The 12436-nt window shown below is 47.0% G+C and overlaps 2 pseudogenes; both read right to left on the bottom strand.

Moving 5' to 3' along the window:
* Positions 1–706: 706 nt before the first annotated feature.
* LOC119251323 (lathosterol oxidase-like) lies at positions 707–1241 on the bottom strand (annotated as a pseudogene).
* A 3302-nt stretch (positions 1242–4543) lies between these two features.
* LOC119253220 (patr class I histocompatibility antigen, A-126 alpha chain-like) lies at positions 4544–12047 on the bottom strand (annotated as a pseudogene).
* Positions 12048–12436: the final 389 nt, after the last annotated feature.

Here is a 12436-nt window from a genome sequence, read left to right as displayed (position 1 = left end):
AATAAATAAATCTTAAAAAAATATTTAATAATCAGGCAATAATCTGCTCAGTCTTTGTAAACTCTCTACTGAGTAATTTATTTTTTACAACAAGTTTCTGCTGGCTGCTGTGCTTTTTTCTGTCACCTTCTTCCCTTCAAAGGAGGAAGGATTCTTGAAGGAGCTTTCAACTCTACCCCGCAATGTAAAATACTGTCCACAGTTTTAGTTAGAGAAGAGGTGATGGTCTGTATGATGAGCTGAGTCATTAATAAATGGCCTTAAGATTCAAGGAGACAGAAATCATTGTCATGAACTGTCGGTCAGTCCTGCAGGCCGACGGGGTTCAGGAACATGGCGGAGGGGCTGGGGATGAAGGATGTGTCTACTCACTTGGCTGGAAGCAGGAACTCTCTTTTATTACCGAGGGGCAGGGCGATATATAGGAAAGTCTGCACATGCGCTTTACGTGGCCTGCACATGCGCTTTACGTTGTCTGCACATGCGCTTTACGTTGCACATGTGCTTTAGGTTGCATCAGCTTTTGCCTTGCGCATGCGCTGTCCATGGACCTTGTAACTTCCTGTTAAGATTGCATCAGATTTGTAGTCTCATTATTTGGCGGAAGCGGGAACTACCCAGGTCCCTCTGTCGGCCGGAAAACTGTACTGCCAAAGGTTATTGACAATGAAAGGAAATTGTGCAGACATTAACCGAGATGTACAGTCTAAATAACCAGCTGATGTAATGGAAGGATGAAAGGGTAGAGATGATAAGGTAGACTCTGAAGAAAGCCATCCACAGGGTGAAACCCATGACTTGCAGGTGAAGAAGGATCTTCCAGAGATGAGGTTCATGGATTCGCATATCTGTAAATCTATGGTGAAGGCCTCTGTGAATCCAGTAGATTAGCACATTGGTGAAAAAGAGGAAGGACCACACAAGAATAGTGAGTTGAATCCAGCTGTTTGGAAACTCTCCTAGGTTGTCATATAATTTGCTACATCTTCTCAGCTCCACAGAAACAGTGAAATGGTGGGAATACTTAATCCATGGTAATGATGTAACAGTAAACATGATTCTCAGTAGACTTGATTCTATAAATATTGTGGGTGGTTAGTTAAGGAATGACTACAGACAAAATAACAGCTCATTGTCGCAAAGAGGAAATAAAGGATAAAAGCACCAAGATTTCTTACAACCCGGACAATGACAGCTTGTTGGAAGATGTCAATAATATAAAAAATAGTTATCTGCAACATCAAGTACAAGATCCATTTTAGCTCTAGCAAATAGGGGTGGATTGAGGTATAGGTGCAACAAGACACAATGGGGACTCAGTCAGCGGGAGTCAGGCTTTGTCATCAAATGAGTCTAATGCCAAACTAGAGAGGGTCAGTCCACCATCCAGTGCTGCCGGGCCAGGAAGCCTAGGCTGGTCTGCAGCCCTGGGCAGCAATAGGTGCAGCCTAGGGGATTCAAGCGTAAGTTTTTGAGTTCGTTAGGCTTCTCTATACCATATATGAATGACATGTTGGTCTTTCTCCTTTGGACTCATTACAATTAGCACCATCCATGTTGCCCCAAATGGCATGAGTTTATGTTTTTCTAAGTAGTATTCTATTATCTACATACCACTTCTTCTTGATTTCTCATCTGTTTTCAGGAATTTTGGTTGTTTCCATAGCTTGGATATTGTAATTAGTGCTACAGTGATCATGGATGTGCAAGTTGTCCTTCACAGTATTGTATTTATATTCTGTGGGTACATACATAGAAGTGGGACATGCTGGGCCCTATGGCAGATACACTTTTAATCTTCTATGAAATCTCAATACTGTTTATATATATATATATATATATATATATGTGTATATATATATATATATATACACACCTGAGGAGAAAGCATACAAGCATAGTGTAAAAATGAACGATATATATATATATATATATCATCGTATCATCGTTCATTTTTACACTATGTCTGCTTGTATGCTTTCTCCTCAGGTGTATTCCCCATAAAATTCCCAGCACCAATTCACCCATAAACCATCACCATAGTCTCTATTACTCTTCTCCCCCATGGTTTGCTCCTTCTACCTCTCCTCCTTGCAAAATGTTTCTGATTTATAATTTTCTACTAACATCGTTTTTTATTTATTACTACTGCTATTTATTTTCCTGGTCTCTTATTTGATTCCCCTATATTCCTCCTATAAGTGAAATCAACCAATATTTTTCTTTATCTCTCTGGTTTATTTCACTGAACATAATCCCCTCTAGTTACATCCATGTTGAGAATGGCATGTGCTGATCTTTTTAGATTGCTGAATAGCATTCATTTGTATATATACAACATCCTCTGGATCCAGTCATATATTTTAGAACATTTGAGTTTCCACATCTTACCTATCATAAATACTGCTGCAATAAATACTGGGGGGGCAGGTATCCTTTTGAATTAATGCTTTTGTATTCTTTGGGTAGATTCTTAGGAGTGGAATTGCTGGGTCATGTGGCAGCTCCATTTTAGTAGTTTGAGGAAACTCCACATAGTTTTCCATAATGGTTGGACCAGTTTATATTCCCACCAGCTGTGGGAGAATTCCTTTTTCTCCACATCCTTGTGAACATTTGTTGCTGCCTATTTTTTTTTAATATTTTACTTATTTTATATATTTTTACATCATTTTTGCACAATGTATACATTTTCATTTTTGCACAGTATATGCATTTTCATCTTGGTTATATTCCCCATACAATTCCCACCCCCCTTATATTTCCTGTTTTTTAAATATGTGCCATTCTCTCTGGTTTAGGGTGGTATCTCATTGTAGTTTTGATTTGCATTTCCCTGATTTAAGTGATGTTGAACATTTTTTCATATACCTGTTGGCCATTTGCATTTCTTCTTTGGAGAAGTCTTTTTAGCTCTTCTTCCCATTTTTTGACTGGATTGTTTATTTTTGTTGAGTCCTGTGAGCTCTTTGTAGATCTTTGTGATCGTCTCTTACCAGTTGCACAGTGTGCAAAAATTTTCTCCCAATCAGAAGGGTCTCTCTGTTTTAGTTAATATCCCTTTTGCTGTACTATAGCTTTTTAGGTTGATGTAATCCCAGCTGTTTATCTTTTCCTTCACTTTCTTTGCTTTCTGGGTTGTGTCTTTAAAGATGTTATGGATATTTATATCATGTAGTATTTCACCTATATTTTCTTCTATATATTTTATGGTTTCAGATCCTATGTTGAATTCTTTTATAAAATTTCAATTGGTTTTCGTTTTTTCTTTTTTTAGAGGCATGTATTTTATTCATTTTATTTATTATTTATTTGTTTGTTTGTTTATACACGCACTGGGTACAGTCAGAAGCACGGGAGGGTGAGAGAATTCACCAGAGCCAGAGCAGGGAGCAGAGCAGGCAGAGGGACCGAAGTACACTGCTGAGGGAGCAGCGGGCAGCAGGAGAGGTCTGCGCGCCATTTGGGACCCTCCTCTGGTGGCCGGGGAGCAGCCGGGGATAGAACTGTAGAACTAGCACCGCAGAGGCTGCGGGCAGCTTCGCAACCCAGCGCTCAACCGCTGCGCCACCGGGGAGGCCCTCAATTGGTTTTTGTGCATGGTGTGAGGTAGTAGTCTAGCTTCATTTTTTGCATGTAGCAGTTCAGTTTTCCCAGCACCATTTATTGAACAAACTGTCCTTGTTCCATTGCCTAGACTGTGCTCCTTTGTCAAAGATTAGTTGTCCATAAATATGTGGGTTTATGGAGGGGGGTGCAATTGTATGGGGAATATAAAAATAAAATTTATTATAAAAAATATGTGGGTTTATTTCTGGGTTTTCTATTCAATACCATTGGTCTGTGTTTTTTTGTTCTAGTATCGTAGTGTTTTAATTATTATGGCTTTAGAGTACAGTTTGAAGTCTGGGAGTGTGATGCCTCCATTCTCTTTCTTCTTAGTCCAGAGAGCTTTGGCTATTTGCAGAAACCTTGATACTGTTTCCATCAAAACTGAACCCATCTACATTCCCATAAACAATGTAGGACTGTTCCTTATTCGCCATGTCCTTGCCAGCACTTATTAATGTCTCGTCTTTCTGATATAGGCCATTCTCACATGAAGTGGTTTTGTTACAGCAATTTCCCAGAGAAATCTGACAGCACTCAGAGAGGTGGAGAGAGATTTAATGTCACACTAGCGCGCTCAGTGGGAATGTTCCCCAAAAGGCTGAGCACCCAAGAACAAGAATGGCAAGGTTTTATACAGTTTGTATAAGGAAACTTGCTATCCCATCCACCATAGCATAAGAATTCTTTATAGTTTGGGAAGGGGGTTCAAGGGAGTCACGGCTACCACCACGGACAAGCAGTGCAGCACACACAGCAACTTCTTCGCTTCAGCAAGCAGCAGAATCAAAGCGGTAGACTCCCCCAAGCAGCAGACTTGGGAAACTTTCTGTTTCATTTTCCCCCTTTTGATGTCCCTACTATGTGCTAGGGAGTATCAAGGTATGGACTCATAGCAAGCAGCAGGAAAGGAGCCTAAGGGCAACATATGGAGTTTAGTAGCCTCCAAACAGGACTGGATAAACCGTGTGGCCAGATTAAAAGCCACGGCCCAAGGGCGAGCATCACAAGAATGGAGACCAGTGCACCCAGGACAGGCGTGACCAAGGCACAGTGTGGTGATGCTGTCCCACCAAGGGAAACAAGAGAAGCAGCCACCACTGGGTCCAATCCAGCAGCCCATAAGCATTCCCCATGATGCTCCTCAAGCTTCCGCTGTGCGCAGGCCAACCCGCTTCCGGGCTGTGGTTGGAGCAGGGCTGCAACAGGTCACGGTGTTGGGCAGGAGTTCCCCGCAGGGTCAGTCTAAGCTGGTGTGCGGGGTCCTGGCAGGCCGTCCACTGTTCCGACGTCTCATGTGAGCTCACACATCTGGGGAGTCGCGTTCCCTCAGAGTAACACCTGCAAATTTGACAGCAGTAGGGTTGTAAGGATGACAGTGCAGGTTCCCACCCAGACAGGTTTGAGTGGCTCTTTTTCCAGTCTTTTACCCAGACTCGGTCCCCAGGTTTGTGGGGATGAACTGGGGATCCCAGAGGAACGGGGCCCTCTGGGTGACAGTTTCATTAACCTTGTGTAGGACATTACTAAGGAGCTGCAGCTGCCGATTTAGTCCCAGTTCGCCAGTGTGTCTGAGGTCTCCCCTCACCACAGACACAACAGGGGAGGCCGGCCAAGCAAAATCTCAAAGGGGGTGTCGCCACTGGCACTGGGAATGCACCGAATTCTGAGAAGCACTAAGGGGCGAAGGTCCACCCCGGGCTAACCTCTTTCCTGGCAAAAATTTCCCAGAGTCGTTTAATGGTTCAGGAGACATGTTCTACTGTACCAGAAGTTTGTGGCCAATTGATGGGAAGATTCCATGTAATGTGAAGTAAATGAGTCAGGTGAGTGGTGATTTCAGCATCAAAGTCTAGGCCAGTATCACTGCCAATAGTCACAGGGATCCCATACTAGGAATTATTTCCCTTACAAGAGCTTTGGTGACTCTTGGGCCTTCTCCATTCTGGAGGGGACACCTCTACCCACCCAGAGAAGGTACAGATCAGAACAAGTAAATATCTGTGGCCTCTGCAAGGCTTGATTTTTGTGAGGTCCACCTACAGGGCCTTAAAAGGGGAGGAGCCTGTGTGCTGTTCACAAATCTGGCACCTGAAGAAGCAAACTAAAGGGACAAAATTTTATCCATCTGGTAGGAGCCATCACTCCTCTAGTGTTTTCACCTTTTTTTTTTATTTTGTTATTTTATTTATTTATTTTTATATTATTTGTTTTTTACATCATTGTTCATTTTTAAACAATATTTGCTTCCCATCCCCCCTCCCCGCCATGTAGTCCCCATAGAATTTCCTTCCCCAATGCACCCGCCCACCATCACCACAGTCCCCTGTGCTCCTCCCTCCCTCCCTCTCATCCCTCTCCCTCTCTTCCCCTGCAGGATGTCTCTGGTTTATAAATGTCTGTTTTTGTTTTGTTGTGTTTAGTATTGCTATTATTTTTTTACACTGATGTCTTGTTTCGTTCCCCTATATTCCTGCTATAAGTGAAACCATCCAATATTTTTCATTTTTCCTTCCGACTTATTTCACTGAGCATAATTCCTTCTAGCTCCATCCATGTTGCTGCAATTGGCATGAGTTTATCTTTTTGATGGCTGAGTAACATTAAGAATGGCACATATAAAAAAAATAGCAACAACAAATGTTGGCAAGGATGTGGTGAAAAAGGAACTCTCCTGCACTGTTGGTGGGAGTGCAAACTGGTCCAACCACTATGGAGAGCTGTCTGGAGCTTCTTCAGTCTACTAAAAATGGAGCTACCATGTGAAACAGCAATTCCACTCCTAGGGAATCTACCCAAAGGACACAGAAACATTGATTCAAAAGACCACCTGTACCCCTATGTTTATTGTAGCACTATTTATAACAGGTAAAACCTGGAAACAACCAAATGCCCAAAAATAGATGACTGGGTCAAGAAGATGTGGTACATATACACAATGGAATATTCTTCTTTATTTTTGACGCAAGCTCTCTTTCATCTCAACTCGGGTGTAGTTGCCGGCGCAGGTCCTGAGCCTGAGCACTAGGGGCTCCAGGCCACAGTGGCAGCAGGTGATGTCTCAGCTGAGCCACCATGGGTGCCCAAAGCGGGCACTGTGGAGGAGCTGATGGACGAGGCAATGCCGGTACTGGGCAAGGAGGAGCTGGTGTAGCGCCTGCAGCAGGAGGCGGCGGCGCACCTGGCCACTCTGGAGCAGCGAGGCCACCTCATCTACGTGAGTCAGCAGCTGCAGAATCACCGAGGCCAGATCTGCGACTCACGCAATTTAACTGGCACCTGCAGGCTGACATCCCTGGGCTGCGCGACCTCTGCTGCCTTTTTGCGTAGGCATCATACTGTGTGCTGGGGGCTGCTCTCAGGGACCCCAGCATTCCAGGTGGTGAGGACGTAGGTAGTTGTTGGCAGAAGCTGGCTGAGCAGGAGGGCTACCAGGAGGAGGAGCTCTGCCTGGTGTTGGGCGAGGGACGACTGTGGTGTGGGGGACGGCCTCTGGCACCAGGCTGGCATCTGAGTTTGTCTTGCCCTCATGCGGGCTCCACGACCTGGACTAAGGACCCAGTTTTCTTTGTACTGACACCCACCTGAATTGCTCTCCAAATGCCAGGATTGTGCTAGGCCTGTAGATGTGGATGCCGCCCCAGTCCAGGGGCCGCTGGCTTTGGAGGGTCCTGATCAGGGAAGAAAAACCTCACAGCAATTTCCTGAGAGAAATCAGAGGGCACTCAGAGAAGTAGAAAGCGAGAGATTTAATTGCCACACCAGCAAGCTCAGTGGGATCATTCTTCAGTGTTTGGGAATTGGTTCAAAGGAATCATGGCTACCACCTCAGACAAGCAGCGCAGTACACCCAGCACTTCTCTGCTCCAGCAAGCAGCAGAATCAAAGCGGTAGACTCCCCCAAGCAGCAGGCTTGGGAAACATCCTGCTTTAGGTTATCATTATTTTAAATCAGGGGGTTGTGAATGGATCAAGAAGGCGTGGTCCATATACACAGTGGAATAATACTCAGTGATCAAAAATATAAACTCATGCCATTTGGGAAATATGGATGGGGCAGGAAGGGATACTGAGCTTGATAAGTCAGAAGGAAAAAATAAATATCAGATGGTTTCCCTTATATGTGGGATATACAGAAATCAAACAAAGTGTCAGAATAAAGACAAAACTTGCAGCCTGATTCTAGATCTGAGGCCTACAGCAGGGAAAGGGAGAGAGATGGTTCCAAACAGGGGAGGGAAGAGCACAAGGGGCTGTAGTGATGGATCATGGGTGCTATGGTGATGAGAGAACTATAAGGACTACACCTGAGAGAGAAATAAAATATTATACAAAAATTAACAATGATGTAAGAGAAAAAATAAATAGATTTAATAAAGATTTTTATATCACTCACTGACAGCTAGAAAACAAATAAAATTAAATAAAGCAGAGGATCCTGAAGTTACAAAATGGGGGGAGAAAATCCTATAACATTCAGTCCCACACAAGGCAGAGCGCTCATTCTATGATGGAAAATAATATTGAAGAAATTCGGGTGAGTTACATTGAGTGATAACATTGTCAATAATCCACTGCATCCTAAGACTGTCCCATTCACAGCTCCCCACAACTTGGCCCCGTCCTCTGGTATGTCCCAGGGGGAGAGACATCCCAGAGTCCTGGGGACTGTTGCTGCCTGAGGAAGCACAAAAGAGACCTGGTCTGAGCCCAAAGATGAGACACTCAGAGGAATTGATGAGGGTGACTCTCCCAAGAGTTCCCTCTATGCTGTCCTCAGGAGCTCAGGAGCCAACCCCTGATCTACACTTACCTGCAGCCTGACTGTAGCTGATTGCCTGTCCCCCTGTGGGAAGAAACATCATGTGAGACAAAGGAGGAGTCAGGTGACAAGTCCTAAAGGAATTCCCAAGTGTAGGTGAGAGGGAAGTTTCTAAAACTGTGACTGAAGACCCAGGTCAGGACTGGGGTATATGAAGAATGGATATGAAAGGGAACTGGAGTATTTCCTCAGCAGGGTCCTTCCCTTGTGACATTTCCTGGGAAACAGATCCCCATCACCACATTTATAAAGTGAACAATTGGTGATTTGCTGCAGGGGGCCTTGCTGCCCTAGCCAGGTAAGACACTGGCAAGCAGCTAAGAAAAGGGCCTCACACCGTGGGGCCGAAGATTTCCAAAGAGCTTCATGCAGTGGGGCTGAAGATTCCTTGTGCCTCACACTGTAGGGCTGAAGATTAATCTATAACCTACAAGCATCCCTTTGTTTTTTGTTCTTGGTCATAAAAAGAGAAAAACCTCTCAAAAATACATTGGGCAATAAATTATATGCATAAGAATACTGTAAGTAAGTGGCACAAAGAAATACCTGCTTAAAAATCAAACAGTAAATTTGGCCTGCCTGACAATGGGAAATAATTTGTTATACATGAACATGCCTGACAAGGCAACCCAGGACAATGATTATAGTAAGTCCTTCTTTTGCTTTTTTTGAAAAGTTTCTTAGGAAAGTTTTTAATGAAGTTAATTGTGTTAAGGAGTTTCTAGGCAGAAAAAGTTCTGATAACCAGAAAGCAGCTAGTCCCCAGCTGAAGGCCATGCGATTAAGAAGAATCTTTTGATGGACAGCTATTGGCTGTCTTAAGTAATTGTTTAACTGAAGTAATGAGTTTTAGTGTAAGGCTTAGTTTTCATCTATTAACCTTGAAGGTTGCCTTCTTGCTGAGAGCATGTAGCAACAAAAGTCTAAGGGAAAAAAATGCACTGATTATTTCTGCTTTGTTTCTATGCATATGATGATGTCATCTCACGGCTTGTTAAAAAAGTATAAATAAAGACCTGCTGAGCCCCTGAGTAGAAGATACTTGCACCTCATCAAGTGTCAGTGTCTCCTCACTAACCATCCCCTTCCCTTCAGCCCTTAAAATTTCGCCTAGGCCGTCTCATCCTTTCAGGGACCCCTGACATGACATTTTGCTGAGGCTGGTCTTCAGCAGTGATTCATTTTCATAAGTGCTTTACAAAGAGTGAGTGTTCGCAATCAGCTCCAGACTGGGCAACACGTGTGTGGATCGTACTCCCTACTAACCAGGAAGGGCAAGTTCTCCCTGGGACATGAAAGCCCCCAGTGAACAAGACCACCCACTCCCTTCCCTACCTGAGCGCTTCTTCCTCCACCACACAGCTGCAGCCACTGCAGCTCCAGTGAGCACAGCTCCAAGGAGAACCAGGCCAACAATCAGGCCCGCCGTGGGGAAGGAGGACTGACGAGGGGGCACTGGAAGGGAAGGGAAGGTCAATCCCTGAGACCCAGGCCTCATCCTGACCCTCTGAAGTTCTCCAGAAGGGTTCCTGATTCCTCTGAGCAGAAGCCCAGCGTCCACCTCCCCCTCCTTACCCCAAGTCAGGACTGTAGGCTCCAGCAGCCCCTCATGCTGCACACGGCACGTGTATCTCTGCTCCTTTCCAGAAGGCACCACCACAGCCACCCACTTCTGGAAGGTTCCATTCCCCCCAGGCCTGGTGTCCACCAGCTCTGTGTACTGGGTCAGGTTCTCACCATCTTGCTGCCAGGTCAGGGTGATATCCGCAGGGTAGAAGCCCAGGGCCCAGCACTTCAGGGTGACCTTCTGGTCAGAGGTGGGGCGGTGGGTCACATGTGTTTTGGGGGGATCTAAAGAGAATGGTCAAAAATTCACACTTTGGGTTTCTTCTGTGGATACTGAAGCAGCCTCACTGACCATCCTCAGAATGGACGTGACAATTGGTTTGGAGGGAGGAAGCACAAAGCCCAGAAACCAGCCTAGTCTGGAGAATCTGGGATAATCAGGTGAGAGCCCAGGGTAGGAGGACGCAGGTCTCTAAGGAGAACACAGACTTTTGCTCCTGACCTGGGTGGAGGGTGCATGGCAGAGAAAAGCAGGAGCCAGATCCAGAAATGTTGTCAGACCAAAACAAGACCTTGAAAGAGAAACTCATGGTTCCCAGGATGGCTGCCAGGTCACAAGGATCCAGGAAGAGTTATTTCAGGATGGCCTCCCTCCCTCTGGGAGACTGGATTCCTAAACTGTCCAGAAATGTAGCATCTTCTGGGCGAGTCTCTCTCCAGCACAGAACATGAAACCCAGGGGGACTCTCCCTCTCTGCCCAGAAAGCAGGTGCTGTTCTGCCCATTATTCCATTTTCCCTGTGGGACGCCAGGATAGGGGAGGTCCGAGGCCTTGTGGCCCCTCTTACCTGTGCGCTGCAGCACCTCCTTCCCCAATGCCAGAAATCTGAGGAGCCACGGGAAGCACCTGCTCTGTATACTGTGCCTGACTTGCTCGGCCCTCCCCTGCGCCTCCCACTCGCTCTGGGTGATCTGAGCCACCGAGTCCGCGGGGTCCAGGAGCGCAGGTCCTCGCTCAGGGAGATGAAATCCGCGCCGTCATAGGCGAACTTTTCATACCCGCCGAGGAGACGCAGATCTGGCCCCACTTCACAGCCACACATGCTCTGGAGGGTGTGAGACACTGCGCCCCGCCCAGCGGTCAGTCTGGAGGTCACCTGCAAATCACCCCCACCCCCGCACCCTGAATAAACCTAAACTGAAATGAAAGGGCCGGCAGGAAAGTCCCTTCCCGGGGGAGGGCCCTGGCAGACCCACCAGCTTCGAGGGTCAGTGGACCCTGTGACTCGGGACACCCCGGCCTTACGGTGGGAATGAGGGGTGACCTGACCCTGGCCCCGCTCCGCGAAGCTCACCGTCCTCGCTCTGGTTGTAGTGGCCGGGCAGGTCCCTCAGGAGAGCTTCGAACTGCTGTGCCTTGTTCCTTTGTTGCAATATCTCCTCCTCCCGCTCCTCCTGCCCCACCTGCCCCGCCCAGGGCACCCGCGGCTCCGCACTCTGGCCCAGAGAGTGGCTGTCGAATCGCGCGAACTGCATGTCGTCCACGTAGCCCACGGCGATGTAGTGGGGGTCCCGTTGCCTTTGCAGTTGCCATTGCTGGGGCACGATATCGCGGTGTAGAAACACCTCAGGGAGTGGGAACCTGGGGGCAGGAGGGGACCCGGGCTGACCCTCCTCTCAGCGCGGGCCCAGGGCCCAGGGAGATGGGCCTGGAGGGGAGAAAGGGGCGGGGCCGGGAGAGTGAAAAGGGGGGTGGGCCAAGAAGGGCCCAGACTCAGGGGCCCAGAGCACTCAAGGGAGGCGGGAGGGACAGAACACAAGGGGCCTGAAGGGGTACAAGAGGTTGCGGGGAGATGAGCCTTTCCTGGGGTCCTGCACCCTCAGGGGTCTCCTTGCTCCTCCCTCCTGGAGCAACAGTGTCCAGCTGGACACGCACTCACCCGCCCGGGTCTCCATCAGGGCCAGGGACCCCCAGAGCAGCAGCAGGAGGGTGAGGGGCATCACACTCCCTTCCAGGGGTCTGGGGAGAAGGAGTCCAGGAGGGTCCTTGGAGACTTTGTAACTGGAGCAGGATGATGCTGATTGTCTTCCCTGGAAACCCCCAGGAAATGGGGAGAGAGAATGGGGGTGAGTGTGGGGTCATCAAGGCTGCACCACCCCACAGAACCTGTGAGAGGCAGACATGATGCTGCAACAGTGTGACATCCACAGACAGGGGAGGCTCCAAATTCCCTTCCCCACCTTAGGGAGGAGTGGATTTGGGCTGGGAGAAGCAGCAGCCTGGAGGAATAAAGAAACAAGCAGTATTTTCAAATAATTGTGAATATTGATACTAAATTAAAACTGTACAGGTGGTAGTTTCTCAAAGGTTATTTGCAAAGTGAAACCTGAAATAATATCAGGGAATATTTCCTATTCTGTTTCATTTCCATAGGCCTC

Source organism: Talpa occidentalis, unplaced genomic scaffold (genome assembly GCF_014898055.3).
Source record: "Talpa occidentalis isolate TD23 unplaced genomic scaffold, MPIMG_talOcc4v2.1 talOcc4.2, whole genome shotgun sequence".
Lineage (NCBI taxonomy): Eukaryota > Metazoa > Chordata > Mammalia > Eulipotyphla > Talpidae > Talpa > Talpa occidentalis.
This window is presented reverse-complemented; position numbering and strand designations above follow the sequence as displayed.